Source organism: Hypanus sabinus, unplaced genomic scaffold, assembly GCF_030144855.1.
Source record: "Hypanus sabinus isolate sHypSab1 unplaced genomic scaffold, sHypSab1.hap1 scaffold_188, whole genome shotgun sequence".
NCBI classification, from domain to species: Eukaryota; Metazoa; Chordata; class Chondrichthyes; order Myliobatiformes; family Dasyatidae; genus Hypanus; species Hypanus sabinus.
This window is the reverse complement of record NW_026779970.1, coordinates 460,099-472,340: the sequence shown is the minus strand read 5'-3', so window position 1 is coordinate 472,340 and position 12,242 is coordinate 460,099. Positions and strand designations below refer to the sequence as shown.

The 12,242-nt window shown below is 40.1% G+C and overlaps 1 protein-coding gene across 5 annotated transcripts in view; it reads left to right on the top strand.

The window, feature by feature from the left end:
- LOC132387457 (1-phosphatidylinositol 4,5-bisphosphate phosphodiesterase beta-4-like) overlaps positions 1-12,242 on the top strand; it is a 536,307-nt gene that overhangs the window by 66,657 nt on the left and 457,408 nt on the right. For 3 of the 5 annotated variants that reach the window (XM_059959814.1, XM_059959818.1, XM_059959816.1), the window contains exon 3: positions 4,676-4,837. The exons of the other annotated variants lie outside the window; for them this stretch is intronic. The gene's annotated coding sequence lies outside the window, so the exon portion shown is untranslated. The remainder of the gene's footprint in view (positions 1-4,675; positions 4,838-12,242) is intronic. 5 annotated transcript variants of the gene reach the window in all.

Genomic DNA, 12,242 nt, shown 5'->3' with positions numbered 1-12,242 from the left:
AAACTGGGATCTTCCCTTGGATGACCATGACCTCTTCTGCGCCTCGTCGTGCTCTTCGCTGTCTACGGAGCCTTGGCGTACTGCTTTCCTGGCTGTTAGATCCCACTGCAGATCTTATCTGCCCAGTCTGTTGGAGCTGACTTCGCATGCTGGGATAGGCATATTCCTAACTCACCAGAGTATGAGGTGGCCAGTTACTCTTACCTGATTTAGCCCACCTGCCGAAGTGGTGTACTGGGGTGTGGCCACTGTCGCATGCAGACAGCTACTTGAAGCCACAGTTGAGGGTTGAGTGTCCATTTGTGGACCAAAGGAGAGTGATTTGGCCCAGATAGGGCATGACAAGCCCCTCCATTGGAGGTGCTACCCTCCCTGAATACCCCACCTACCCCAATATTGATTTGCAGGGTACTAGTTATATTGAGAGTATAACTAATTAATTATGAATACTAATGCACCCTGCAAATTAATCTGATGCTTCTATTTTTCTTGCAGTGATAATTCAGTTGTATATTTTGTTGCTGTCCCTGATCCAATGTGTTAAGGCTCGGGGAACGTCGGGCAAGTTTGAAAATTGGATCCAAAAGTAGCTTGGCAGTGCTAGATAGCGATGGTAGAGGGGTATTTTTATGTTTAGTGTTGTTCCACAGAGATTAATGTTGGGACTTGTGGTAGGCATGAATGATGCAGCTGTGGATGTAGGAGATGTGATCTGTGAGGTCACAGATGACTGAAGATTGGTGGAAATTTTGACTATAGTTTAGGCTACAGTTGATATCAATGTGATTTATGCAATAGTCTGAAAAATGGAGTTGGAGTTTAAACCTGAGGTATTGCATTTTCCAAATACTAATGGAGCTCGACCTTGCATCTTGGCAGGTGAGGTCCTAGGGAGTATTGAGGAATAAAGGAGTCATGGTATACAAATCTAAAGACCTTTGAAGGAGCAGTGCAGGTAAATAAGAAGCCAAATGGGATATTGCCCTTCATTTGTTGGAACATTAAATACAAAAACAGGGAGGTTATTATTCAACTTAATAAAATATTGGTCCGATAACAACAGTTCTGATTACCATGCTTTAGGAAAAATGAGATTCTGGAGAGGAAGTAGATTAAGGATAAGGAGTAAAAGATCTAGAGGGCATCTGAAGGAAATCTTTCACCAGGACTAAGCAGTGAGTACCTGAAATGTACTGCTCGAGACAGTCATGGAAGTAGAGTCACTGACAGCATTAAAATAACTGTCTAGACAAATAAAACAGAGGGCTCCATGCCAGGTGTGGGCGTAGTAGGCTGAATAGGCTTGTTTCCACTCTACCATTCATTCGTGTTTCTCACTTAGGAATCTTGTCTGACCTGATTGGATATCCTGTTTTTCTTGTTTCATAAATTTGCTTTGACATTGTATAGGTTCTGGCTTTTAGTGACTGGCACCTCTTTTCATTAAGCGTGCTTTGTCCTTTCTGCAAGCTGTTCACTATGATTGGTTGTTCTTGCTCTGTAAGCCTTAATTTAGATTCTTTCTGCTTTCCTCCCCATTTAGCAGAGAAATGCATGTTTGCTAGATGGATTATCCCACATTTTCTATTCGTGGAAATCAGGTATCTTATCTATCAACTAATGTAGCATGGTTGGCTTTTTGATATTTGGGGTTGGTTTACTGCTGCTGAGATACTGGGTTTGCCTTTTTTCCTAGAATAAGATTGCCCTCTGTCTCTTTTGTCAGTGCCAAAGGTTCATGACATTGTGAGTATGATGAACTGTTCTGTGAAAAGGAGGAAATATTTTTCGATGTAACTTTGGCAAGCTTGCTATCATTACCACTACTTTCAAGAGAAGAAAGATTTCAGATCTTGCAAAATCAGGCTCGCTCCAGTCACATCTTGATATTCTTCTCCAGCAAAACTTAAAAAAAATTTCTACGGTGGTGCTGCCTACCTAAAATATGGAGGAATGCAAGAGTTAATGAATTTGTGGAACAAAGATAATTGGGGGGCGCACAGGACGATACCACTATTACAGCATTAGCGACCTCGGTTCAATTCTACCACTGACAGTAAGGAGTTGGTGTGTTCTCCCTGTGATTGTGTGGGTGTCCTATGGGTGGTCTGGTTTCCTCACATTTCTCGAAGACATGGGTTAGTAGGGTAATTGGGCAGTGTGGTCATCTTACCATGCCATATCTGTAAATGAATAAAATGTTCTTTAACAGGCAGGAGTCTTTTCTCATTCCCTTTGTTTTTTTTTGTTTAATTTTTATTCAATATTTGTTTCTTTTTCTGTCATTGACTTCCTGACTATCATTCCTTTTTACTTGGAAAGCTTTCATATTTTATCTTAGTGCTGTCCACTTCAATTAATGTTAGACATTCGGCTGAAAGTGTCCTCCTCACTGAGTCCTTTTCTTCTGCTACAATCTGCTCTGTATCTACTCTAAGATACATCCACTTGAGGTATCTGAGTGATTTCAGAGGCGTAATTTATTTGAAAAGGCGATCTCAAGTCTTCATCAAACAATAAAACTGATTACACTTAAGGTTTCAGAAGAAATTTCATTCTCTGCCTTCTATTCTAGTTCTGGACTAGTCTCACTCAGATGGCTAAGTCAAGGCAAACATGCTGTAAGCTTAGCCTGAATTTGTGGTTTTAAACTTATTACCACAAAGAGGAAGCCAACTTGGTCTATCAGGTCCATGCTGGCAATCATCCATCTTATTTACTCCCATTTGTGCATCAGCACTTTTTCTTTATCCACTAAGCTACACGTGTTGGCGCGTGGCCTAGTCGATAAGGCATCGGTCTAGTGATCTGAAGGTCACTGGTTCAAGCCCTAGCTGAGGCAGCGTGTTGTGTCCTCGAGCAAGGCACTTAACAACACATTGCTCTGCGACGACACTGGTGCCAAGCTGCTTTGGTCCTAGTGCCCTTCCCTTGGACAACATCGGTGGTATAGAGAGGGGAAAGCTTGCAGCTTGGGCAACTGCCGGTCTCCCAGACAATCCTGCCCAGGCCTGTGCCCTGGACACCTTCCAAGGCGCAAATCCATGGTCTCATCAGACTAACAGATGCCTATTATTATTAAAACTACAATAATCTAGGAGATATTGGAGCACATAGAAGACATGGGTAGACTTGGGGGGTGGGGGGGGAGTGTGCATTATTGAGTCAGGATTGAGCCTGGGTCCATGGAGCTGTGGGTCATATTTTCCCATGGGTTGGACCCATGTATCTATTTTCTGTCTGTCCCTATTGTATTTTGTGTTGTCTGTTTATTATGGGTAGTTGTCCCTTTGGTTGGGGCCTGGGAGACAAAGAGTTTAGTTGTATATTCATGCTTTGTCTTTGGTTCAGTTTAGTTTGGGTATAGCCAGGTAATGGGAGGATTGCTTTTTTTTTGTTGACTGCTTAAATACTGTTAATATTTAAGAACACTTTAAATATACTAATACTGTTTATCTCATAGTATCGCCAGTTTTAATCCAATTTGGTGTTCACTTGTTTCAAGATTGTTCGTTTAGCTAGTTTCTTAATAAAGGATTGAACGTACATTCTTTGATTTTACAAATTCAGTATTGTGGATAGTGTGCCATACAGTTTCAGTGCTTAGTCTCTGAGAAGCTTTGGATTGTTTTCAAATAACTGTTACACTATTAACTACTCTTTATTAACGTTCCTTTATATTACGGCTCCCCACCTTGAAGGAAATATGATCTCACAACTGACCCCTTGTTTGGGGAGCTATCATCAACTGCAGTTGACACTTGTTTTCATTTGGAGACCCTACACTGAATGAAGGGCACAGTTTTCATTTGCGTCATAGAGACCCCTATATGCTCTTGTTCCATTTGTTAAGATTGATAGAATGGTGTGCATTTGTTTATGTTTAATATTCTCTGGACTTGGATTTGAAATTTTGGCTGGGATATATGGGATTCTGAGCCTTCGGGATCATGACCCAGTGTGATAAATTGTGAGGCTGACACAGACAACAGCAACTTCTCATTCCTTCTTTAGGCCTGGATTTCTTTTTCTTTTGTGACCACCTTGTGGAGAATATTTGTGTATTAATTTGTTTGGACCTTTAACTGCATCCTTACAAATTGGATGTTATTCTTTAATGTCAACTTTAATTAGTCTCCCAAGATACCAACATGTTGTAAAGCTATCTTGGTTCTTTCAAAGTTAGCTTTTTGGGATTTGTGATGTTATTCAGTTGTTCCACCCTCTTTTGGATCATGTTATCATTTCATAAGAACACAAGAAAATGTGTTATGACATCTAACCCTTCCAGCTTCTGCTATTCAATATGATTATGATTGATTTGTCCAGGGTTTCAGTTCCTCTTGTGTGCCATTTCTCTCCAGCCCTAAATCCCCAATTCGTGGTGAGCTGTGGTTAAATAGCTGTACATCGCTGAGATGCACTGTTCAGAGCAAATTCCCCTTGCATGTAGTAATCAGTTTGTTTACTTAAAATGGACTGCACAAATTTTCTTATACATATTGATGCTGTTCATTTTGTTAGGAAAATTACCTAACTGAAACATGTTATGAAGATTGCAGTTGTTTTTAACTGTGCATTGAATGCAAAATCTGCTTTCTTCTTTCCTCACCCTGCATCAGAGTAACACTATTTTTCATCATCCTAACATGTTCTTTTTTACCTCTTTGTGCAGTGGCCTCTCATGATGACCAAGCAGCCTAATTAGAACACAGGAGACCCGAAAGCAGCATCTTGTGGATGAACGTCTTGACCAAACAGGAACAGCCAGTTCAAGAAGTAACAACTGACAAGTCAGCTAACGCAGGATTGGAAGAGTGAAAGGGGATAGCTTCAGGTGAGGAGGTGCAAAGGGGAGTAGGTAAATGAAGGAAGGTGTATTTTTTTGTATGAGTCGTGCTACATAAAGAACATATAACTCTGATGCATGGATGCATAGATACAAAGGATTCCATGGTGTAATCTCAAGCTTGAAGTTCTCAGTGCTCTTGGGAAGATGCATCCATAGTTTTGGCACTTAACAAAAAAAAATAATCGCAACCTTGGGCTGAGCACTGATTAGGTCTCCGTTCTAATTCTTCTAGATCTAAGTGCTGCCTTTGACACAATTGCCTACAACGTTCTCCTAAGTCACCTTGAGAACTGGATTGGCCTCTCTGGTAGCAGCCTTCATTGATTTTGTTCATGTGTCTTGGAGAGAAAATTTTGCATCTGTTTTGGAGACTATTTTTGTAAGAGGTAAAATGTACCTTTTGCAGTTGCTCAGGGAAGCTGTCTTATTTCCCTACTCTTCTCCTTTTTCATTCTTCTCATAGGAGACATCATTAGAGAACATAAACTCTATTTTCAGTTACGTGGATGACACATGATTGAGCCTGATGATGATAACACTTTATCTTCTCTGACATCTAGTATGGCTGCAGTGAACAGATAGATGAGCAAGAATTTCCAAAACTAAATCAAGATAAAACTAAAATACATTTAGTTGATCTCAAAGCCAAAAGAGATAAAACTCGTGATAAACTTGGGAACTTGGTTCCCCTTGTAAGATCAGAAGTAACAATCCTGGGTGTTAGCCTTGATTCAGGTTTAAGTTTTAGATCCCACAGAAGAAAATTAACCAGAGTGGCATCCTACACTTAAGAAATATTGCGAAGTTAGGTGTATTAAGATGATGAGAGGCATTGATCATGTGGATAGCCAGGGTTTTTTTCCCAGGGCTGAAATGGTTATCATGAGGGGGTATAGTTTTAAGGTGCTTGGAAATGGATATCGAGGGGATGTCAGGGGTGAGTTTTTCACACACAGAGTGGTGGGTGTGTGGAATCCACTGCCAGCAGTGGTGGTGGAGGTGAGTACAATAGGATCTTTTAAGAGCATCTTAGATAGGTATAGGGAGCTTAGAAAAATAGAGGGTTATGTGCTAGGGAAATTCTAGGCAGTCTCTAGAGTAGGTTACATGGTTGGCACAACATTGTGGGCTGAAGGGCCTGTAATGTGCTGTAAATTTCTATGTTCTATGTCTGTTTCTGTCACGTAATGATACTCAAAAACTAATTCTTGCCTTTATATCGAATAGACTAGATTAATGCAATGCACTTTTTACTGGTCTTCCAAAACAATCCATTGACAGATTTAAACTCATTCAGAGCTCTGCTGCTAGATTCTTAGCTAAAACCAGGACGAGAGAGCATATGACCCTGTGATTTCAGTCTATGGGGCCAATGTAAAAGCATCCTTCAAGAGGATGAACTCACAGAAAGAATCCAGCCCAGACATGTTACCTGCCCTTTCAAAGCTGACTTTGAAAGAACCAAGATAGCTTTACAACATGTCGGTATCTTGGGAGACTAATTAAAGTTGACATTAAAGAATAACATCCAATTTGTAAGGATGCAGTTAAAGGTCCAAACAAATTAATACACAAATATTCTCCACAAGGTGGTTTCCAAACACCCGTGCTGATCAACTGGCTGGAGTGTTCACTGAGGTCATTAACCTCTGACGTCTGCAGTCTGAGGTACCCACATGCTTCAGGCAGATTTCAATTATGCTGGTGCCTAAGAAGAACATGGTAACCTGCCTCAATAACTATCATCCTGTAGCACTCACATCCACAGTGATGAAGTGCTTTGAGAGTTTGGTGGTGAAACATATCGACTTCTGCCTGAGAAGTAACTTGGATCCACTCCAATTTATCTACTGGCACAACAGGTCTGCCTCAAATGCCATTTCATTGGCTCTTCACTCTACCCTGAAAAGTCTGGGCAGCAACAATGCAAACAACACGATGCTCTTTATTGAATACAGCTCAATATTCAATACCATCATCTCCTTAAAACTAATCAGTAAGGTTCAAGACCTTGACCTCAGTACCTCTGTGGATTTGGATTGATTTCCTCATTTGTAGACTCGAGTCTGTTTGGATCAGCAACAGCATCTCTTCCACAAATCTTCATCAGCATAGTTGTACTACAAGGCTGTGTGCTTAGCCCCCTGCTTTACTTGCTTTACACTTATGACTGTGCTGCTCAGCATAGCTCCGATGCAATATTGAAGTTTGCTTATGTCACCACTGTCATAGGCTGAATCAAAGGTGGTAATGAATTGTAGGAGGGTGGTTGAGAATCTGGCTGAGCGGTGCCACAAACACAACCTCTTATTCAATGTATACAAGACCAAGGAGCTGCTTATGGTCTTCAGGAGGAGGAAACCAGAGGTCCATGAGGTCATTGAGGGATCAGAGGTGGAGAGGGTCAGCAACTTTAAATTCCTTGGTGTTATTTCAGGTGACCTGTCCTGGGCTCAGCATGTAAGTGCAATTACGATGAAAGTTCGACTTTCTTAGAACTTTTGGTGAAGATCCAGCATGGCATCTAAAACTTTGACAAACTTTATTGATGTGTGGTGGGAAGTATATTGACTTGCTGCATTACAGCCTGGTATAGAAACACCAATGCCGTTAAATGGAAAATCCTACAAATCATAGTGGATTTGGCCCAGTCCATCGTGGGTAAAGCCCTCCTACCATTGCATGCATCTGCACAGGAGAGCAACTTCCACCACCCAAGTCCTGCTCTTCTTGCTGCTGCCATCAGGAAGAAGGTAAAGGAGTCTCAGGACCCATACCACTAGGTTCATGAACAGTAATTACTCCTCAACCATCAGGCTCTTCAACCTGAAGGGATTCATTTGCCCCATCATTTGAACTCTCCCACAATCAATGGACTCACTTTCAAGCACTCTTCATCACATGATCTTGATGTTTATTGCTTATTCAATTATTATTACTATTCCTTTTTTGTTCCTTGATTTGCACAGTTCACTGTCTTTGTCGACTGGTTGTTCAGCCTGTCGATGCAGACTTTCTTTGACTTTATTATGGTTATTGGATTTATTGTGTATGCCTGCAAGCAAATGAATCTCAGGATTGTATATGGTGATGTATAGGTATATCAAAGTATATACATCTCATAATGTACAACCTTGAGATTCTTTTTCTGCGGGCATACTTAACAAATCTGTAGAACAGTAACGGATGGTGAGATAGTGATCTGGAACTTTGAATACCACTCCAGTCCTAACTGCTGTGCATCGGCTTCCTGCATCTTTTAAAATGGATTTTACACTTCTCTTGTTTTTAAAGCTCTCGGTGGTCTGGGACTGGTGCACATCACAGAATCACTTTCAGCAGCCCTGTGTCCACTGTGGAGAACTTCAGGTTCCTGGGAACCACCATCTCTCAGGATCTGAAGTGGGAGCAGAACATCAGCTCCATCCTGAAGAAGGCCCAGCAGCGGATGTACTTCCTGCGGCTCTTGAGGAAATATGGTCCGCCTCAGGAATTGCTGCTGCAGTTCTACACTGCAGTCATTGAGTCTGTCTTGTGCACCTCCATCACTGTGTGGTTTGGAGCCACCACCAAGCAGGATAGAACCAGACTACAGCGCACAGTGAGGACTGCTGAGCGCATCATTGGAGCCTCCCTGCCCTCTATTGTGGACCTGTACTCTTCTAGGTTGAAGAAGAGGGCAGGGAACATCATAAAGGACTCCTTCCATCCTGCGCACGGATTGTTTGAACTGCTTCCGTCTGGTAGACGCTTCAGATCCCTCCAGACTAAGACTAATAGGCACTGGAGAAGTTTTTTCCCTACTGTGGTCACTTTGCTGAACAGTTAACTGCCGGTTAACTGTCGGCTAACTATTACTTGGATTGCACTACCTGTGTGTGTATAATCTATATTTTCATTTATATTTATCATTATTATTGTTATGAGCAGAGAGAGAACATCTGCCGGAAGTAAATTCCTTGTATGTGCACAGGTACTTGGCGATTAAAGTCTGATTCTGATTCTGATTTTATAATCTTGTAGAGCTCTCAGGTCTTCTTCCACTGGTCTCTTATATTTAAACAATCATCCTCAGAAAATCACCTTCTTTGAACTATGCTCCTAAATTGTGGAACTCAATATCTAAACCTATAAAGAAAGCCGACTGGGTTTAAACTATTAAATGTCAGCTCAAAACCGTGCTTTTAACTAACATCAATTTGTCTTTTATTTTCATGTTTGCACTTTATCCCATTGTAAAACAATTTGAACTACATTTGTATGAAAAGTGCTCTATAAATAAGTTAATTATTTTATTATTCTCAGTTCAAGGTATTTAAACCTGAGGTTTGGTCATAGCTAAGTGCGCTCATTTTTCAATTGCTAGGAACATTTGAACTATTCTAGTGGTGTTTAGTAGTGTGGCTTTCTGGAGATGTACATAAATATTGCTGTGTGGTCTAATTATTTAATGTCATTGTGTAGTGATTTAGGGATGATACCAGCTGTACATATTACTATTGGGACAATGTATTTCCTGTTCATGTTCCATAGTCTTTCAATTTCCTCTTTTAATTCAGCATAAGTCTGGTGTTTTTCACTTAGTGATTTTTATATGTTATGTCTTTTTGGAATGGCTATATCTATTAAGTAAGTTGTTCTTGTTTGGTGGTGTTTACTTTTCGGAATTGCATTTACTTGTGTGGAGTGCTGAATCCTGAAGGTTGATGAAAATATATCCTTGGTTTTATCTGACTGTTGTGTAATTTTTTTTTATGTCGTGTTAATTCTCTTCCTCCTCCTGTCCTAGACAGTGTTAACCTAAGGGCATTCAAGTATACATGGTGTTTTCTAAAATTTGTTATTATTAAAAAGTTCTTATTTTTCTTTGTAAATTTTCCAGATTCATTTTGGTCCTAGATATAATGCCAAAAGAATACATTGGTATTGGTATAGTGAGAGTATGTATTGGCTTTGATATATTTTTACTATTGAGCTCTGGTTGGCAGATTTTCTTAAGACTTAATTTTCTTAAGTAAATTCTGTTGAATGTTTCCCCTTTATTGCACTGTGCTCTATTTGCTTTGCTTGTTGATATCCTGGATTGCTGTATTTTTCATACTTATCTATTGATTGTATTGTATCCTGCTGCTGTGTTTTATATTCTACCAGTTGTATTGCACCTTTCTTTATGTTTAATGTTCTGCACTTGTCCAAAGTTCATGTTTGAAAATAGCTCTACTATTTGTTTTAAAAGCTCTAGCTTTACTGATGGAGTGTATAATTTCAAATTGTCCGTGTATAGAAGGTGTGTCAGTGTATAATTCACTTGAATCCTAAACATGAGAAAATCTGCAGATGCTGGAAGTGCAAGCAACACACACAAAATGCTGGAGGAACTCAGCAGGTCAGGCAGTATCTATGGAAAAGGGTAAACTGTTGACGTTTTGGGCCAAGTCCCTTCTTCAGGTCTGCTGAAGGGTCTTGACCTGAAACATCAACTGTTTACTCTCATGGTGTAGCGTGGCATTATACTTTAAAATTAACATTCAAATTGAATTTGGTCCTGTCCTGTGGACTAGCCAAGAAATTTAAAAATTATGTTCCTCAAATTAAGGAATATTTTATGTCTTATTTGCCCAAAATTCCTATCATTAATTCTCATAAGATTATTAGAAGATTTTTGTGCCTGAGAGTCCCAATCTACTGAAATTATTTCGCTTCTACTCTATTATGCTGCAAAGGAATGTCGTGGTTTTTCTGTATGATGCCTGCCAGCAAGAATTGCCTAATTTTACATTATCCCAAGTGTAGTAGAATAATGAACCTTACACTTAAATCATTCAAGTCCATTGGGTGTATAGCTTTGGCGCTGTTAGTCAAGTAGCCCCTTAACCAATCATTGCTAAGCAATTAAGCATTACTAATATAGAAGAGCATTAGCGGCTGTCCGTGTATCAACAGCTGCTAGTCTGTGTGTAAAGTAAAATAGTTTACATGTGATTTCCTCAGATAAACTTGAGCAGGTCGATGAGAGTAGGCAGTTCAAGTGATTTGGTGCTGACTAGATGGGCTGAATGGCCTGTTTCAGCGCTGTACATTTCTGTGATTGAGTCGAGAACATGTTGAGTTCAAATGTAACTGTGGCATAGGATCAATCAAATGGTTTCTGAGCCAGAATTTGTATCTATGTCAAGATTGTATCATATGTGGGCAGGTAACACGTTTAGAGTGCATTGCATAGCATTCATTCAGAGGTGTTTATGTTTATTGGATCCTTCTGATAAAGGGCTTTCAGATTCAGTGAGTCAATGCATGAATATCAAGGCCTGTTTCTATCATTATTTTCTGTCCAAAGTCCTAAAGTTGCAAAAGTAACTAAAAATGTTTTCTCCTTCTGAACTGTAAAATTTTAGATACTTGTTGTTTATGGAATGAAGGTGTTATTCGCTTGCAAAGCGGCAAAGCTGCTAGAATTTACTTGCGAGCTTTCCTGATTGGCTGCTGAAACTTTGGGAAATACTGACAGAAGCTTAATTTCCACTCACAGCTTGCCAAATGTTAGTTGGGAGGACTTGAGGCAATTCTCAGTCAGCGGTACTGCGTATTATTTCCAAATAAGTGTAGAGCTCACTTCCATTTTCTGGCTCTTCAATCCATCCAGGTTAGCTATGCTCCACCAGTATAAATTACGTAGTTGCTTCTGCAAATATAGTTTAAACATATCAGAAGGCAGGAAATAGCATGAAGAATCTGCAATTATTAAGCAATTTCCTCCCAACAACTTCAGTGATTTTCTCTGCTTCATTTAAGCATCATTTCTATCCTCTTGTTTTTTTCTCTGCCCTCTGCAACATGAAACCTGTGAATGTACCAATTTCATTTAGCACTTTATGGATCATGCTTTAGATTCTTTTTCTGTGATGAAGAACCTATCTACATTGGTCGGTTATCATTTCAGCCAAGTTAATAACTCATCAGGGTGACTGATAAGTTCGTGGGCTAAGGTAGAAGGAGATGAGTCATTAACCAAACTTTCTGCATAATCACTCAAAGAGTTGACCTGCATGTGCATGTAACAACAGCTGTATAACTCATCACCTTCTACCTTAAGCCACAAACTTATCAATCACCCATCTGTGGACACTTTCTGGAGGTCCAAGATCCGTATGCTCCATGACCACTGGAGTAAGTGTGTAAATGTAGGAGGGGACTATTTTGAAAAATGAATGTGCTAGCTTTCTAAAATTGACTCCTTCTACCTTCGGCCACAAACTTATCAGTTACCCCTCGTAATGTGAAAAGCAGAGGTACCAACACTGGCCCCTGCAGAACACCACTAGTCACCAGCAGTCAAGCAGAAAAAGCCCCTTTTATTCTCACTCTGCCTCCTGCCAGTCAATGAATCTTC